This window comes from Passer domesticus, chromosome 8, assembly GCF_036417665.1.
Source record: "Passer domesticus isolate bPasDom1 chromosome 8, bPasDom1.hap1, whole genome shotgun sequence".
Classification (NCBI taxonomy): Eukaryota; Metazoa; Chordata; class Aves; order Passeriformes; family Passeridae; genus Passer; species Passer domesticus.
Genome location: NC_087481.1, coordinates 52,941,715 through 52,956,771, shown reverse-complemented (window position 1 = coordinate 52,956,771; position 15,057 = coordinate 52,941,715). Strand labels below are relative to the sequence as shown.

Below are 15,057 nucleotides of genomic sequence, written 5' to 3'. Positions count from 1 at the left end.
CAGGCAGCAGATGCTGCATTAGACCTGACAGATTCACTGATAAGCTTCACTTCAAGGCAAAGCATTTAAGAAGAAAATTAATATCAACTTTTAGTGTTTCCAACCACACATGCACATTCACAAATATGTGTCTTAGCAGAGAGCTTATTCTTCATCTTCAAGTAGAAATATGCACTACTAAGGCTCAAACTTTTGAAAACCATGCCACACACAATAAATTAAATGGAGTTTCAAATAAGATATGTGACACATCTGATTAACAATTCTTTAACTACAGTCAAGTGTTTGTGTAGTTAACAGCAAATGTATTCTGAAGAATGAATGGATATTTCACTAATATACAGAATATCTTTGCATAGTAATAATGGAAGAAAAATCAAATTATTCCAGAGTCTGACTAGGCAATGAGTGGAGTTTTATGAGAATGTAAATTGGAAGGAGAAAGGGCCATATCTCTGTATTCTCACCAATCTTTTACAGGTAATGAATTGTTTAGAAAATTTAGCTAAGGGAAAGCTTTTGAGTTGGAGCCTGACAGTCCTTCAGGCTATTCTTAGAGGTTATCTCTGCAAGGCAGGTGGATGAGGAAAGAGACAGGCTTAACCCTATAAAAATAATTATGATATATTATTAGCAACTAATGGCAGTCTAATGGAGTCTTTTCAGCAAAGACACCACTGGCTGCAATTTCTCTTTGTCATCTGCATAAAAAAGCAACTCTTAATGAAGCCTATATTCTGGTAATTTCTCAAACTCAGTGAAATTAGCAGGAAACTTTCTGCACTGGAAACTTCTCATGGCTCAGCAAACCTCCACACTACCATTAATGGGAGCACCCCACCAGGGCAGCAAGGTTCCACACTGAAACCAGCATCAGAAATCTGTTCTGACCACATGATCTGCTAGATCCAGAGTGCACCTGGGCTTTTTCATTTCTTACCTAAATTTTTACTTTCTGACTTTCTTTTTTCACATTAAACAAACTGACATGACCTTATGATGGCTTACATATCAGAAGCTGTTGAATCATTTTACTTCAAAAGGCATAAAAATGCCTGTAATGATTGTGATTCTATGAAAAAAGCCAGCTGGATTGAGGCTGGAGAACCTACACATAAATCAACAAAGGGAAGCAAAAAAAAAAAAAAAAAAAAATTTAAAATCACTGTAGGAATGGAATTTGAGAGACTGTAACCAGCAGACAAAGCTCCAGATGCATGAAGTCTCACTCCATTGTCCATTGCTTAAAAAGACTTGGGTAATGTTTGGAGAAAGGGGAGAAGAAGAGGACAAGGATGACATTAGCAAAAAGCAGGGCACATTACACAGTCAATAAGTAATTGCTGCAATTGGAGCTCATCATCTGCTTAGCACTTAATGTCTTGGCCTTTTCAGAGTGAATTTTATTAATACTAATGTCTGAAGAAAACAGTACAGTCATTATCTCTGTTGATTCTTATGATGCTCAAAAGTGAAGCTCTTCTCTTCCTTTTGATTACTTGACTCTACCAAATTCTTCATGTTGCCAAGGGGCTCTCAGACACTTAAAACTTGCCCCGGGGTCTCTGAGGAGAAGGAGTGTCAGCACTGCTCCCCTACAACACATACTACAAACACCAACTCCTCCCAGACACATTCTTTTCCTTCAGATGTTTGGAAATGGAGCAAAAAACACCAGGAGTCATTCCCTTCCCAGGGCTCAAGGTGGGACCAGCCAGCCTGTGGTTTTCTCCAGCAGATCTCTCAGAGGTGATGCTGAAATGCCTCACTGGACTAGAATGGCTTTTGGTCATACCCTGTTCTTTAGAAACCACAGCATGAGTTTCTTGTGTGAATTCTGCTGATCTTTTGCTTTTGTGTCTCTTCTGTTTCCTTCCATCAGTTTCCCCAGTTAGGAGCAACTATTTGAGGTGCTCAAGGCCCTTGCAGCAAGAGCAGAATCATTTGCAGTCCTGTAGAAAGATGTTTCCTGTGGAGTTTCTCTGAAATTGCTAGTCAAAAATCATTCGTGTGCTCTAAAAGTGGAGGTAAAGCAGAGGCCTTGGAATGAAAGTGTTGCAAAGACCTTATTCTGTGTCTTTTTCAAACATTGATTTCTCGAGGAAGGGAGATCAACAAGAGAACAAAACAAATCCCCACATGCTGGCGTGGGCCCATTAGAGGAATGCAGGCTCATTAGTCCTGCTAAATATGATACTGACTTTACAGTGTAAAGTCAAAAAAGCAGAGTGAGGTCTGGAAAACTTGGCAGGAAATCAGCCAAGATCCATTATATTCTCTTTCACACGGCTGAGTAGTGGTGGCACTAATTGAAGGCTGGGCCCTCTTCTTGCTGACTAACACGGGGCAGTTTTAATTTCACCTGATTATGTTGCCCTGTTGTAAGAAGTCTGACAAAAACAAGGCTTGTGGAGACTCCTACCAATGAGTCCTTGGCTGCCCAAAAGCTCTCTTGGAAGCTAAAATGTTTCTTTTAATAAGTGGACTGACCCATTTTTCATTTCTAAACATCCCAGAAAAATTTGCTACTGTATTGCTGCATTTCAGGTAAAGCTGACCAGATTTCTGTAGCTTATCAATCTGTATTTACTGAATGTGTGAAACTTTAAATATTAAAATGGTAATATTAAAAATGCTGCAACTCCTACCCACCCCCATAAGAAAATGACTTGAGCAAGACTGGCCACCTGAGGGCTGCCAAAGAGTGGGAGTAGATGAAATAAATTTTGTTCTAGGAAAAGACCACACAATAGTGGAATTGTTTTGGGAAAACTTTTTGTCACACACTTGGATAAGAACTGTGGTTCTTTGCTGCTTTTATCAACGTTATTTGTAATTTCCTCTTATATTTCCCCTGCTCTTTCTTTGCAGTTCCCTGAGCAGACCCGCTCAGCTGTATAATAAGGAGATGAGTTTTACCTCCTTTTTATCACTGTAAATCTGAAGTGACTCTGCAGAAGTCAAACAGATGTTGGCTAGGGGAGAAATTGTCCCATTAAAAAGCTTTCTGAAGAGAAAAATCCCCTCTCCATTTGCAGAACAAATTAACTACTGGAGGCATCCAGTTGGATGCACCTCTCTGGGGCCAACAACCAGAGAGATTTAAAAGTCCATTATGCTAATGCCTAATTCCTTCTTTGCACAGAGGAAATGTCCCAGCAAGCTGGGCTGTGGCAGGGTCCTGAGCTTCCATCAGGGGAGGGATTTACATTTACAGAGAGGAAACATTTGGTGATTACGAGTACCAACTGTGTTAATCATCGGCTCCAATTAAAAGTCACTGATGAGTTGCTTTGGGATCCCTGTGGCCATGCAAGGGAAAAAAGCCAGAATGAGCCTTTCTGAGCAAACTCAGCGTGCCAGTGAGGGATCGTCCTGTCCCTCTGTTGAGTGCTGACACACTGCACAGAAATGGGGCTCTGTCACAACAGGACAGGCCCTTTAACGAGGCAAATCTGCCCTTTTGTTTCTTTTAGGGCACGACAGCGTGGAGGCTGCTTTGTTTGAGGGGTGTCAGTGTGTGGTGCCACAGGGATCTCGCTGCTGGATGGCTGCTCCAAACAGGGCAAAGCTGAGTCCTGCCTTGTGTTGTCCAAATGGCTTCTCCATGGCCAGAAGAAGCTGGGTTTGGTGGCCCAGCCTTCTGGTGGTCAGCACCCAGCACCCTGCTGAGGGATTTTTGGAAAGCAGGAGCAGCCCACCAGTCCCTTGAGCCATCTAGTGGTGCCTTCCTTGGCTACTGAGCAGAACATCTTGCTGAAAAAACCATAAACAGCATCTCATGAATGTGAGAACAGTGATTAGTGCCAGAAGCAGGTCAAGCACAATGAAAACATGTGTGCTTTTGGGGGGGTTACCAAAGCAACAGAAGTTCTGGCCTGGAAATGGCAGAGAAGATGAAGAGGTGGATGCCAACATGGGATGCTCAAGGCTAAGAAGATTGGTCTGTTGTGATCTGTTTTGTGCTTTTGTCTTGGTGTTTGCAGCCCTTTGTGGTTCCTCACTGAACGAGGCTGGATTTAAAAAGCAAAGCTGAACTTTCCGACCTGAAACCTCAAATCCTTTTCTGATGGTTTTTGTAACTGGAAAGCGGAAATAGAGCCTTCAGTAATTCAAAAGAGATTTAATGATCAAAGCTGCAATTAAGAGCGTGGTGAGTCATCTTACAGTCCTCCATGTGCTGAAACCTACAGGCTGTGCAAGGGATGATGCTGTCATGGCTGGTTTTACTCAAAACCAGCAGAGAGGAGCTGCTATAGCTTCCAACTTCAGAAACAATCTGAGCTCTGCAGACCTGTGTTTATAGAGCAGAAGGAAAGGCAGCAGTCCTGACTCCCCCGTCTGTGTATTTTATTTAGTAATGCTGTCTGCAACATCTGAATTCATCATGGTGCTTTCTTACTTTTCACCTTCTTTCACAGTGTCTGCTCTTGGAAGGAATCTCGATTTTTTTTCATTTACACTAACAAATTACCCACCAAAACAAATGCAGAAGAGCTTATCTTTAGAGTATTATGTTGGTTTTTTTGCTTTCTGCAGCATGCACTAACAATGAAATATTTAACTGAACTTTCCACAGTATGTGCATTTTCTCAAATTAAAATTGCAAAAGACAAGGAAATGAAGATAAAAGTACCTAACCATGCTCAGAGGGTTTCTCAGAAACCCTCACAAGTAATCTAATATTTCTCTTTAAATCCTGTTGTTTTATTCTGCTCAATACAAAAAATAGTGCTAAATAGAATTTGGTTTTAGTAAAGGAGAAACTTCTTACTAAAAATATTTAGCCTGTCACACAAAAGCAACTAAAAGGAAGCATGAGAATTAGTAACTCTCTACTGGAAAAATGTATTAAAAATTTTGATAATCTGCTACTAGTCTTGCTTTCCCTGTTCCTCAGCTCCCTTCCTAGTGGCAGTGAGGTATTTCATGTTTTATTTTCAATTTCTCATAATGGTTGCAATATTCAAACTCTAACCCACTAGAATGTGATTGCCTGCTTTACAGAAATCATTGCTGTAGCTTTGCTCCTACAGGTTTATTTGTAAAACAAGCTTTTTTTATCTTGCCATTTCTGACATCAAGTGCCTCCAGTCAGTGACAGATAGATGAAAATAAATGCCAGCTTTTACAAGAATCCCAAAAGGAACATGTAATGTAAAATATAATGCAATCAAATAAATTGGTGCTTTCTTTCCTAGCTTTATCTGAAAAGAGACCTGCTTTGTATGCTGAGAAACAAAACAGGTTATCAAATCTAGCAAATCTTACAAACAAGAAATTCAAATATCTTATCATGGATCAAATCCATTGTGGTCACTTCATTCAGTTGACATAACACAGCTATAGAAAATGCTCTTAAATCCTTATATTGCTTTACAAATTCAATTGTTTAGTAAATGAGAAGTAGAATTTCTATCTCAGTGCATGAGAATGGCCTTTACCTACTGCAGTCACAGAGTTGGCACAGTTTAAGTGGGAAATAGAAGAAAATCCTGTTAAGAAAACATGGATCTTGAACTAACGGATTTTATGGACTTTTTCTAGAGGTGGCCCAGGATGGGACAAATATTTGATGTCTAAATTTGGAGAGAGAAGCAATCCATCTAATAACTGGGCAATGTTTTGTATCATAGCTCTGCCTTGCCTTGCAATGGAGGGAATATTAGCAGAAGTGGTGAGAACTTCTCCAGAACTTGGATATGGATTTCCAGTGAGTTCTGCAAAATCTTTGAAAGTCCTGGTGCAATCTGAGATGGTTTGTACCTGCCCATGGATTCAAAAAGCTGCAATTTCTTTGCAATGTTAGAGCAATATCTTGGTCTTGATATTAAGAGCTAGGGCAAAACCCTCTCGAGGGAAGGGCTAGACTGTGCAACTTTGAAATTCCTACAGGAATTCCCACTGGTTGGCTGATGGTCTGGGCTAGCACTGCTTTTATACCTTGTTGATCATTTGTCCTCAGCAGTGACGTGGTGAAATTCTTATTATCCAGGCCAGCAGGGAATCTTGTGCGGTGGAATGACAGGGAACTTCCATAACTCGTAGAAATCAGTCCCACAAGCTCATAATGTAGTTGGTAAAAAAAATGTCATTGAATGTATTTGGAACTTTCTTCTTTTGCCCTTTCTAATTTCATTGTATATCCCCTGCTTTTCTACAGCAGAAGAGGAAGTTATAGCAACTAACTGATGTTAAAGAATTTGATGAGGGAATATGAGAATCCACCCCGTGTGCCTTTGTCTTTTCATGAATCTCTGTCCTCTTCCACCATTCTGTGGTGGAAATGACTTTCTCTAAATTTAGCCACCTCAGACATCCCAAACTCCTGTCATATATATTTAATGTGATAACTGTCTAGGCCACTCCCACATCCATGCAAGTGGGGATGGCCTTGCAACCAGATGTAATCTTGAGTGGATAACTTTAATCTTGATGAGAACTAAAAGCTTGACATTGAGGAGGAGGATTTTTCAAGGCTCAGACACTGAAAACAGTGACAAAATTTGGCTCTATTATACTCACTTTTTATGTGTTCAAAAGAGGAAAAATACTTGCATTTTAATATCAGTCCAGCAATCTAAACTGAGAAGGAAGTAATTATACATGAAAGAAACACAGTCTTTTGTAATAACACTTTTAAAGTATCAGTTTCATTCTATCATAATATTTTTATGATTAGATTTACCTTCTAATATTTTAATAACTTTGGTATGAAGTAAGGAAGTCCTTTGTAGCTTATCTCAGAAGCCTGTCTAGGACGTCGCACTTAATGAGGTTTATAATTCAATATGTCCACATCTGCATCTTTAATAATGCCTAACATTTAATCTTCATTGCACCACTTGAATCAAAAGATCTAAAATTAAACCTACTGCAGCTTAATCTAATAATAAACATGCGTGACATTTTGTGCAAAATGTGTGCCTGATCAGCACGGTGCACTCTTACAATTGTATCAGATGGAGAAAAACAGAGTTTAATCAGCCAAAGGTAGATGGTGACATTTAACTCCCACCAATGCATCTACTTTGGGGAGCTCTAAGATCCTGCCCCTGGAAGAAAGGGCTGGTTCTTAGATCATTACCAAATTTAGGTCAAAATCCCACCAGCTAGAAAAGCATTTACCTGTACCCTTAACTAGTGGTGGGATTTAAAGACCCTCTGACTCCAGACAGGTAATTTTGGTACCTTCAGCAGGAGCTGTGGCTCCGTATGGAGTCAGTGGTAAGGTGTTCCCATTTCTCCTCATAATTTACTGGGGGATGTGAGATGACAATCTCAATGTGAACATTGTTTGGCCTGTCACCCCTGCAATGCCAGTGTCCTTCCCACCTCAGCTCCCCCTCGCCCTGGTAAGGGGTTGAATCCTGCTGGGACCACGTTACCCAGCTCTCAGGTGGGAATGGGAATCTCTCTGGATCCCAGGAATGGACTTTCAGCCCCAGCCATGACATTTGGGAGCCACAGCAGTAGGGTTGTGCTCCTCCACTGAAGAATGAGGAACTGCATATGAGATGTTCATGGTTTTAATGTTTTTTTCATGCACAGAAGGAACTATGGATGAGAAGGTCCCCCCAAATCTGGCTTTGCACAGGGAGCCAGAGCAGAGGCCAATTTCTGCAGAGCTTTGTGTGGGCTCAGGGCTTTGCACGGGACCTGTGGTTTGCTGTTCCTTCTCAAGTAAATATTGCTCTGTAATCAAGAGCTGTGCTTTGAGGGCTACAACAGTTCTGCCTTGTGACACGGACATTTATCTCTGCTGAAAGTGAGACAAACAAGCTGGAAAGGCAATATAACATGTAGAGACAACATTTTGGAGAACAGACAGTGTTAGGATTGTCTAGAACCTGTTCAGGTGAAGTGATGAATCTGTGAAAGCTGAACCCAGGTATTTAATGAAAAGCTAAAGCTTCTCATTTATCCTCTCATTTATTCTTAGGTCAGCTACACTCTTAATCACTGTTTAAATTGGTTACAGGTGCAAAAATTAGCAGTGTCTGTAAAATATTGGAACTTCTATTAGACATTGATTTATGTCCCTGTATTTAGGGGTCTCTGGTCATGGAACTGTAGAGCATTTGAAGTATTTTTTAAAAAAATGTATTTTGTGGCTAGAATGGTGAGCAACAGTGTAGCTCCTTCACCTGGTACACCTGTGTGATAATCACAGGAAGACCCCATGATAAATAAAAAGGCAGTTCTTCACCAAGATCTGATCAGAAGAGTTTGAAATCAGCTGGGTCAGGAGAAGATACTTTGGAGGAGAAGAAAGGTTGGGGTGTAGAGTCCCCTGCTGAAGCTGAACCTCACAACTCAACTGGGCTCCATCTGGCTTGAATTAAACAAGGAATGATCAAAGTCTACAAATCTCCCTGATCTCTATCAGCATGGAAAACTAAAGGTAAAATTTCTCAGTGTCTTTCTGTTCCTTTGAAGTCAATAGTGAGCTCTGTGTGAGGACACAAGTGCCATTTGGGCAGCTGCAGGTTTATGATCATTTTGACGTAATGTTTGTGCAAGGGGAGGGAGAGAAGCTGCATCTTGAAATGATAACTTTGCAGCTGTGGGTCCCCTCTCCTCCCCAGACTGGTTTTATCTTTGGGATTTGCTTTGTCTTATGGTGATGCTTGAGGCACAATTACATCTAATGAATCAGGAGAAACCATTTTCTTAGTTTTTCTTCAGCTATAAGTCACAAACTATTCCATTTTTGTACAACCATTTCCCATTTCCCCTCCTGCCTTCCTTGCATACTAGTGAGGTGAGCTGGAGACTCACTTGATGAAAACATCCTGAAGTAAACCAGCTGGAAATAGAGGGTATAATAAGCCAGCCTGCTGTCAGCCCTCATCTATTTCTGTTTGATCGGTATCTGGTGGTGATTGAAAGGCTGACTCTCAGAGTTAACCACCTTGAGGCCAACCTTGAAATCCTGTCACGTTTGGCTCCTCGATAGCATCTGAAGCATAATGTTAGATCTAGAGCACACACAGTGCAAAAAGAAAAAGAAAGCAAGCTGGCATCTTGCTACACTGCTCAGCAAAAGGCAAAGCAACGTGGAAAGAATCTGACAGACGTGCAAGGAAATGGAAATGCTGGCAGGCAGGAGAGGAGCAGGTCCATGTGCATCAGCAGCTCTGGGCAGTCGCTTCCCCAGGGTCCAGGCTGGCTTCATGTCTAGCTGCTGTTGCAGAACAGTGTCCCTCCTCAGCAGGGAGGAGCTGTGTGAGGGCAGCTTTGTCTGTGCATGGCTCAGCAGGGCTGGAATCAGAGCATTCCTGCAGGATCTTGTTTGCTGGGAGTTGGGGTAGGGCTAAGGAGGGGATGGAGAGTGTGTTGATTAGTCATGTGTAGGATGCTTGTATAGGACACATGAGCAAGGACAACAAAATAAATTTTGATTATGTCGAATAAAGTCAGGAGAAAGTGGCAGTGACAGGTCTGCTACAGAGGAGAGAGCACTGGTTGTTTTCATTCCAGTTTCTGTTTTCTGACTGACAGCCACAAATAATAGCTGTGAGGCCAAAAGATACAGACCTCCAAATCATACCTCCCTGAAAAGGAGGGAGGGTTGCTTTCAGGGGTTGTGTAACTGAGGCTAACAGCAAAAAGCCACAACAATGAGCTCCAGAAGGGAGAGTTAGCAAAGTCAATGCACCTGCTGAAAAGAGTGATAGTTCAGCACAGACACCAGGAATGGCAAGAGAAGAGGTGTGTGTGAATAACACTCACTTTACCTGCACTGGAAATGCAAAAGGAAGCTTGCTTGTGTTGCCATAAGTGTAAGAGATGTCACGGGGATTACTTAAAACGTGGCTTGACTCTGGGTCAGGGTGCTGTGTTTGATGCAGGGTTGCATTTGAAATGTCTCAAAATACCATGATAAAAAGATAGTGTGCTGCTATCATAAAAAGATACATCAAAGAGGTCTAAATACGGGCTCTGCTAGGAAATAAAGGACTTTTATAACACAGGAGTTGCAGCTGATATAGAAATGGTTTTCCCTTTCAAAACATTTTAACATCATTCCTATATTGGCTTCTCTAGTGGGTTTCTCACGAGGTGCTGAGGCCAGTCTCCTCTGGTATGTAATCCATAACATACCAGTGGTGCTTTCTAGTGCCCTTCTGAAAGGGAAGGATTTTTCCCTTAAATGGAAAATCCATAGAAGACCATTGTGATCAATGATGAATACATTCTATATGGGCAGCCTTTCTCTCTTGATGTCTGTTTGAGGATTTATTTTATTTTCTTAGGCACCAAAGCTCCTCTCAGCTTCCTGACTGGGAGAGAGTGGTTGTGTTTTCACCTGCACAGTTCATCCAGGCAAGCTGCCCTCTGGCTGGGGGGATGAGAGGCTGCACACAGCTGGGCAGGTTTCTGCCTGACCGTGCACACGGGGTGAGCTGTGCCCCAGGAGATCAGTACTGGCCATTGGACACGCTGGTGCAGCCACACGGCTGCTGGGGAGCAGCTGGGGCTGGAGGGAGGGGAGCTTTAATAAACCACAACACAGGGATAGTTCTACAGGGCAAGGAGGACTTGCCCTTCATCCTCTTTGTCCCTGGAGCTCAGTGCTAGGCTGAGCCTCAAACATGACCTTCAACTCCTTGGTGCCATAGGAGCTGGGGAGTGATGGGAAAGGTGAGGCTGGGAATCCTTTGTATTTTTTTCTGAATTCTTTTTTTTTTCCTGTATCTTTTTTTTTCTTTTTTTTTCTGTATTCTTTTTTTTTCTGTATTCTTTTTTTTTCTGTATTCTTTTTTTTCTGTATTCTTTTTTTTTCTGTATTCTTTTTTTTTCTGTATTCTTTTTTTTTCTGTATTCTTTTTTTCTGTATTCTTTTTTTTTTCTGTATTCTTTTTTTTTTCTGTATTCTTTTTTTTTCTGTATTCTTTTTTTTTCTGTATTCTTTTTTTTCTGTATTCTTTTTTTTCTGTATTCTTTTTTTTTCTGTATTTGTTTTTTTCTGTATTTGTTTTTTTCTGTATTTGTTTTTTTCTGTATTTGTTTTTTTCTGTATTTGTTTTTTTCTGTATTCTTTTTTTTTTCTGTATTCTTTTTTTTTTCTGTATTCTTTTTTTTTCTGTATTCTTTTTTTTCCTGTATTCTTTTTTTTTTCTGTATTCTTTTTTTTTCTGTATTCTTTTTTCTGGGTTTTTTCCTGTATTTTTGTCCTGTATTCTTCTTTTTTTTTTCCTGTATTCTTCTTTTTTTTTCCTGTATTCTTCTTTTTTTACCTGTATTTTTTTTTCTGTATTCTTTTTTTCCCCTGTATTTTTTTTCCCTGCATTCTTTTTTTTTTTCTGTATTTTTTTTTCTCTGTATTTTTACTATTGCAGCTAAATGTTGATGTCAACCCAAAACCCTGAGAGCTTCAGGGCTGTCAGGAGCACTCTGTGCCTGCGTTGCTTTGGTGGCAGGGCTGGATGGCTCCCCAAGCCCCACCTCTCTGCCAGGTGAGTGTGCCAGCCCAGCACATCTGCACATGACAAAGGTCCCACCCCTCTGGCTGCTCAGCCCCACCAACACTGCTTGGAGTTTTTAGCTAATAGGTGCAGAAAAAGGAATGAAAGGTTCCCAATGGCTGTCAGTAAATTTATTTTGCAGTTAACAGCCTTTGTAATGCACAGCCTAACTTTATCTCATTTCACTGTGGGTGTGCTGGAATAATTGCTCGAGTACTTTGTTAAAAAGAAAAGCTCTCCACATTTCCATTAACTCCCGGCATGGTGTCTGTCTCACTTGGCTGCACTAGGTACCATTTACAGTTCAATTTCACAGTCATGATGGACTGAAACATATAAACCTGCTTTCTCCCCACTCCACTACTCATGTGCCTTAATAAACAGAGAGATTCATAAGGTCTGTTACTTTTATTTTTCCTTTGCAAGTCTATTTTTATGAATTAAATCTTGAGCTTTTTTTTTCCTTGCGAAAACCAAACTGCCAGAGGAATAAATACAGTGTTATCTTATTCAGTAGGGTGTAATAAGCTACTATTTTAGGGTAGCAAGCCAGGCATACTGAAGTTGTTGCAAACTAAAAAGACAAAAAAAAATTCCAGCAACAAAGAATAGCATTGTATGATGTCAATCTACAGTATGCATGTGTTTATATAATCACATTGGAATTCACTTTGAACTTTAGCCTGGAAAATTTACTTAGTGGGGGGAAGGGGAAAGGATTTGAGTATCTAAGCACCAAAATAGCTAAGACAAAGTAGTAAAAGTGTGTGGTTGGTTGATTGTGGGGCAGAACCACGTGAAAATGCAAAGAATCCCTTTTGTAACGGGTAGAGACAAGTAAGCCACTTGATCGTTGTGGTATGAGATAAGTATACAGGCCACGGGAAATGCTGTGTTATTCACATTCCTCCCTCATTGTTTTTCCAAGGGTGGTTAATTTTTGCCTTTTTAAGGAACTTTTTTTGGTACGTGACTTGTTCTTGCTCTGTTTTCATAATCTGAGCTCTCTGTGGAAAAGGAAAGGACAGTCACAACTCCCATTACACGAGAGAAAACAGGGCTGAGAGGCCAGAGCACCACACTGTCCTTTCTCCTGTGGTGTTTTTTGAAGGAAAAAACAAACCCAAACCCATATTTGACCTACCACAGCTTTTATTAGCCCTCATTCACACTGACTGAGGAGCAGTTGACTAGTCCTAGGTTCAGTGCAGCTACCCACAAAAATCCTGCTCTCTGTAGGGTCTGTCCCTCCTGGCCTCTGTAAAACTGGATGTAGCAGCCTTTCTCTGTCCAGAGCATGTGAGAGAAGCATTCTGATGTCTTAACCATGTTTTTTAAAGTGTTGGCTACTCAGCAACTTTTTTTTGGTTACTTTGGTGAGAAGAACAAAAGACCTTAGCATGCTGGTTGCTACGTCATTTAGAAAATTCTCTTGCTTTTGCTGATGACATGGAAGCAGAGCCTGCTTCAGAACCTCCCCTAGAAATGTTTGATAAAATAGAATGCACAGTTTCGCATGTTGTCCTTGTTGGTTTTTTTTCTGTATTATGGCATATCCTGTGACAGTGGTATGGCCACATCTTGGATCATACATGGCCCTTTCTTCATTTGTGTTCAAGGGAAATCTTACTGTCAACAATACTAATCCAGCCTGCAGAAGGTATTGGTTATGGGCTGCTGGTATTTTCATCTCTTTCTGCAGAGCAACACAGACTTAACTTCTCAGGATTTAATCACTAGTGTCAGAACAGCTTTGCAGCCTGCCTTTCCCCTTTTCAATGTGGGTTTTTTTTTTTTTTTTGAGAAAAGGCAATGTTTGGGAATGCATTTTCTGCTTAGACATTAAAAAACGTGGTTTTTTTCTCTTAGTAAATCCCACCTGTCCCAAAAGGCAATTGGATGACTTCTGTGATAAACTACCTGTGCTGTGTAAGGGCACCATGATTCATCTGCAGACCTAGCTATTGCAATAATAAATCTTTTTCTACTCAGTAGTTAAGATAATTTAATTACTTTATTTGAGTTGGAAGACATAAGCATGTAGAAACTTCCTCTAAGTGACTCACAGACTGTTTGGAAATTCACCATGACGGCCAGCATTTGCTTTTAAGTTTACTCTCCCCCCTGTTTTATTTGGCTTTAGCAAGAGCTGTTAGGATGCATGGGCCCAGGGCAGCCCTTTGCATCTTTCTGGAGATGGGGATCCAGGAGAGGGACAAAGCAGGGGGACATTGGCTCCTGTGTCCAAAACCACACAGCCTGCAAACGTGTGATGGGGTGGAGAGGATGAGGAAGTCATGCAGCCCTCTCCTGCTGGTTGCTTCCCTCTGAGCCTTTTGAACCCTCTCTGTGAAGCAGAGACACATGAGGAAGAGGAGGCTGCTCCCAGAAAAGCTGGATTCACACTTGCAGCAGTCACAGAGGTGTGTACCAACACCTCAGTCTTCTGCTGTTGTAGATCTGAGACCTCTGAGATCCTCCTGACCCACTGCCCTGGGTGATCAAATACAAGGTGGGAAATGAGGAAAGGCTGTAAATGCACAGTGGCTGTGTTTGTGGGCAGTGGCCTGGATCTGTGGATGGCTCATGGGGTGCTCAGTTGTCTTGGAACAGCAGATTCCCTGAGCTCCTCCTGGGGCTGGACCTGCAGGAGAGGCTGGGCATTTCTGGCCCCGGTGGACTTTAGCTCAAATCCACATTTCTCTGACACTGCATCTGATTTTATACTCTGGAAAGCTCAAGACAGGTGTTGCTTGGGTGGTTGCTTACCTCTGTGCTCCACAAGTGTGGAAGTGAAGCATGTCTGTTAACTCAATGCAGCAACAGAAATTACATAAGACATTACTCTGTGTTATTAGACCTTGTTATTCCATTTAATTCATAATTCTATGATCCTACCTCTCTGTGTCATTAGACCTTGTTATTCCATATATTTCATTGCCATTTACCTGAAGCAATTTCTGGAGCCAATGAGTTTTCTTCATCTGCTTCCCTCCAGGCTGCTGACTTGCTTCAGTTATGAATTTTGTGAAAAAACCCAGCTTTAACCACATAGATCTTGCAATATTCTTGATTCATCTGCAGTCAATAGCAACTTAATCCTTCTGTTTTCTGTGTCTTTGTGATTCTTGTTCTCCACTTGGAGCCCTCAGAGCCTGCAGGGTTTTGGGATACCTGAACCTATATTTTGTTGTCCTCTAATAATTCCTGGGTTGAGTTTTGTGTCCTTTCATCTACTTTTGCTCAGATTTTGTGAAATTAATTTATAAGTTCAGTCGGGTCCTGCAGACTTTTCCAAGACTTCTGTTAAAATACTATGTTGGTGTGGTTTTTCTGAGTCCTGCCCTAAACCCAGCCTGTTTATCTCTAGCTATTTTTTTTCATCTTCCCCTCGATTCCTCTTCTTTCTCTTCATGTTTACTCTGTTTTTATTTACATTCCTGAGGAATTGGTTTGTACAGTTCTTTAGGTGTGAATTCTCTACCTGCTTGTAGCATGTGTTTCCAATGCCATTTTTAAATAGCTTTTCTGTTTTGAACTTTTTTCTAAACTGTGAGTCTTTTGACTCCTTAGTCTAAAAAACCAC

General features: G+C 41.1%; 1 long non-coding RNA gene across 3 annotated transcripts in view; it reads left to right on the top strand.

Moving 5' to 3' along the window:
• Positions 1-7,840: 7,840 nt before the first annotated feature.
• LOC135305896 (uncharacterized) overlaps positions 7,841-15,057 on the top strand; it is a 31,945-nt gene continuing 24,728 nt past the window's right edge. For 2 of the 3 annotated variants that reach the window (XR_010366884.1, XR_010366885.1), the window contains exons 1-2: positions 7,841-8,404; positions 11,346-11,462. This is a non-coding gene — a long non-coding RNA (uncharacterized LOC135305896). Of the gene's footprint in view, positions 8,405-11,345; positions 11,463-13,340; positions 13,417-15,057 lie in introns of those variants that run through there. The other variant, XR_010366886.1, reaches the window with a different exon arrangement.